Source organism: Helianthus annuus, chromosome 17 (genome assembly GCF_002127325.2).
Source record: "Helianthus annuus cultivar XRQ/B chromosome 17, HanXRQr2.0-SUNRISE, whole genome shotgun sequence".
Classification (NCBI taxonomy): Eukaryota; Viridiplantae; Streptophyta; class Magnoliopsida; order Asterales; family Asteraceae; genus Helianthus; species Helianthus annuus.
In genome coordinates, this window is record NC_035449.2 from 59,684,160 (window position 1) to 59,688,133 (window position 3,974).

General features: G+C 36.3%; 1 long non-coding RNA gene across 1 annotated transcript; it reads right to left on the reverse strand.

The window, feature by feature from the left end:
- Positions 1-427: 427 nt before the first annotated feature.
- LOC110925718 lies at positions 428-2,342 on the reverse strand. The gene is made up of 4 exons (XR_002584686.2): positions 1,928-2,342; positions 1,723-1,856; positions 1,051-1,129; positions 428-567 (listed from the first exon to the last, which is right to left on the reverse strand). It is a non-coding gene; the product is annotated as an uncharacterized LOC110925718 (long non-coding RNA).
- Between the last annotated feature and the right edge of the window lie 1,632 nt (positions 2,343-3,974).

A 3,974-nucleotide genomic window follows, 5' to 3' on the forward strand; every position in this document is an offset into this window, starting at 1 on the left:
TACCCAATGATCAAGTAGAAGCTGAAAGGGTTAAAATCAAATCAAGACAATATGTGTTGCAAGGAGAAACCCTCTACAAAAAGGGTTACCTTGCCCCCTTGCTAAGATGTGTTGGTTCAGAGCAAAGTAAGTATTTGATCAAAGAAATTCACGAAGGCGTATGTGGAGCCCATTTTGGAGCAAGGTCGGTGGTTGCAAAACTCATGAACCTTGGATATTTTTGGCCCTCAATGCATCGTGACACCACCGAGCAATTGAAGAAATGTGATGCTTGTCAGATTCATGCACCGATCCCAAAAAGTCCCAAGCACGATCTTGTCCCAATAACCTCGACATGGCCATTCCATGTCACACCCCAACCGATGGCGGAAACATCGGAATGAGACGTACAAATTGCTCAAAACAACATAACACTATTGTGACAATATGAATTAAATTCATTTCATAAATATCAAATGGGAATACATTGTTTTCAAGTACATCATAATTCAAACATAATAAAATACTATGCTAAAATGGGTTTCTAGTTCCATCCTAGCTTGATTGCTTTATTTCTTGAACATCAACCTGCAATATATATTAAAGTACAATCAACAAAAGCATGTTGACGAGTATACAAGTTTTCATACATAGCATAATACGTGTTTAAAATGTTGCTCATATCCAAATGTGAAATACAATATCATATTGACAGTATACTCGAAACGATGTTACTCTACGTGTCCAAACCAAAGTTTAACGCAATTAACGTGCCTACCCAAAAGTGTATGGGTGGTTTTAACATAGTTTAACCTAACAATACCCGTTAATATAACGGGAGGGGCGTTTCTCAACCTATAGCGCTACCATTGTTAGGGGAGGCTTGTACGAAGTTAATGAACACATAGTCATGAATGTTTACATTAGCATAACATGTCTAACTTGATTAAAATGTATCACATAGGGTAAGGATAGAGTGTGCGTAAAATGTTTGATGTGATTGTGATGTTTGATATAGAATACATATTGCACCCAAAAGTGGAAAATAGAAAATGGGTCATGTATACTCACCTTAGATTGCGTTGCGCTTCTTGTATTAACGCACGAGTAAAGATGGAAAATTCCAAGAGAAACGAACGTACTGGTTATCCTAGAGATGAAATACGTGTACGAACTCGTTAAATAATATTCCGAATATTTAAGTTTTGCGAATTGGGTTTATAAGCTAAAAAGTTCCTAGTTTACGCATATTGAGTACATCTTTATTTAGAATTAATTTTTATTAGTATTTAGGTTATAAAAGATTAAATATATATAAATTCTTTATTACTTAAGATTTCTTTATTATAAAACTTGATCTTAAAATGTTAATTACGAATTTTAGGGATTTGATTTTATAGAGAAAAAAAAATAAATAAATAAACTAGAAAAGTGAAAATTTATAATCACTTATTTTATTAATGAGTTTTAATAGTTTTACTATAAAAATGAAAGGAGTAAAAGGAAATAAAGAAAGTTTATGGATGAGAGTTGATAAAATGAAACTGTTGTTCTCCTTAAAAGAAATGAAGTCAGTGACATATTAGGGTTTTTTTATTATTTTTAAAGATACACTGATATCTCTCATCTTCTTCCTTTTAACAATATACATGTTTCTGTTGTTTTACACCCTCATGATTCATTGCATTCATAACCAAAATAGAATAACAAGCTTAATAAGTGGATCGACAGTACGAAGTATACCGAATAAGACGAGATGATTCCCGTTGTGAATTCCGACGTGGCGAACTTCGAACTTTCCGGCGAGAGCTTTCTTCTCCGGTGAACTTCCGGCGACGTCCCGTTAGAGAGAGAGAGTGAGGGTTTCTTTCTACGAACTGAGTTTGATTTAGTCACTTTAGTCGTTCAATATATAGAAACTAATGAGAAGGAAATAAACAGAATATACCGAAACGTAACGAAAAGGGGATCTCCGTGGTGATCTCGGACATCTCCGGCGGAACTCCGATCTCCGGCGACGTACTCGTGTTTTCCAGCCACGTCTGGTCCTCCGGCAAATGCTTGAAGTGTAACGAAAAGTGGTTGAGTAGGTTGGTCGAAACAGATTTGTGTGGGGTAAAATGGAGGTGAAGTCTTCGGGTTTTTATAGTATTCGAAGGTTCCGCAATATGGAAACGATCCTTGATTGATTTGTAAAAATGGAAACGCGTAAAGAATGTAATAATCCCGTGAAATCAACGATTTTATGTAGAAAGGAAAGTCTTAAAAGGGAAGCAAAGTGGTTGTTAACGGACTGTTTGGCGACAACTGTTTCTTTAAAGAAAAGGACTTCAACTAGTAACAGCATATGTATTATCACTCATGGTTTATTGGAGATAAACTTGTTTAAGTTAGAATGGTTAACTTGGTTAGTTATATAACCTTAAAAACTCTTTTCTAACTAACTTGGTTATATAGAAATCTTTAAATTAATTAATTAAATAATTAAAGAAATAACTTAATTAACTAGTTTAAATAGAAAAAACAAATTTAAACTTTGTAATTGTAAATATAATTAATTTTAATCAAATGAATAAATAAATAAATTATTTATAAACGGATCAATTAAAAATACCAAAAAAAAAACTCTTTCAATGATTAAGACTTCGAGTTTAAAGGGTTAGGATCCGAATTTTAAAATGGGTCGGATTTTGAAACGGGTCGATTTTGACGGATGTTACATTCCATAAGTGGGGAATGGACATTGTTGGACCATTCCCTCCAAGCAAAGGAGGAGTGAAATTCTTGCTAGTGGCAATAGACTATTTCACCAAATGGCCCGAGGTTAAACCCCTTGCAAAGATCACAGGCAAACAGGTCATTGACTTCGTTTGGGAAAACATCATCTGCCGCTATGGATTGCCGGGAGTGATTGTCACCGACAACGGAAAGCAATTCGCTGAAAAGCCTTTCAGCCTTTGGTGTAAAGAGTACAGGATCAACCAGATCTTCAGCTCAGTGGCTTACCCGCAATCAAATGGCCAGGTTAAAAGGGAAAATCGAAGCATAGTGGAAGGCATCAAGACAAGATTAGGAAGATACGAAATCAATTGGCTCGAAGAATTGCCTAGTGTTCTATGGGCAATTAGAACAACCGAAAAAACAAGCCACAAGAAAACACCTTATAGCTTGGTATTTGGATCCGAGGCCGTAATCCCTGCTGAAATAGGAGTTATAACCCAAAGAATTGTCAACATGGATCCCTAAACGAACCAAAAAGAGACCATGTTGAATTTACAACTCCTAAAGGAAGCCCGAGATCAAGCCGCAATTCAAGAAGCCAAATATAAGCAGCAAATGGAAGCCTACTACAACAAGAAGGTCAAGAATGAACGATTCAAGCCAGGGGACCTAGTCCTCAGAAACAATGAAGCTAGCAAAAAGGAAAATCACGGAAAGCTGGGCCCAAAATGGGAAGGTCCATACACCATCCTTGAAGCACACAAGGGTGGATCCTACAAGCTAGCAGATTCAGAAGGCAAAAGGCTTCCAAGGCATTGGAACGGCAAAACCCTGAGAAGATTCCATGTTTAGACAGGAAAGTTTGGTTTGTATCAAAATGTATCTGGAACAACACTATGAAAACCTTTTGTAAAAAGCAAGTGTTGCTTGAATGAATGAAGTTGTTTTATCAAACTTGTCTTTCTATCCTAAGGTCAGGTTGAGAACCTAGCAAAAAACTCCATGGCAAGGGCCATGTAAGGGGATGAGCTCCCAGGCCACATCGCTCAATAGGTTCAAGGGTTGAATGAACCTATATAAGGGGTGAGTTCCTAAATCAATACAACTCCATGAGACTTATTAAGCCAAAACAAAATTGTCTCATAGACAGGTCTGAACAACCTACACCAATCGTTCCTTAATCCTTAGAAATATAACCAACAAACAGGCTTACGAAGTCGAGTAAATCACAAAGAAATAATAAAAATGATAGGTACTATGTCTTCTTGTTAAAA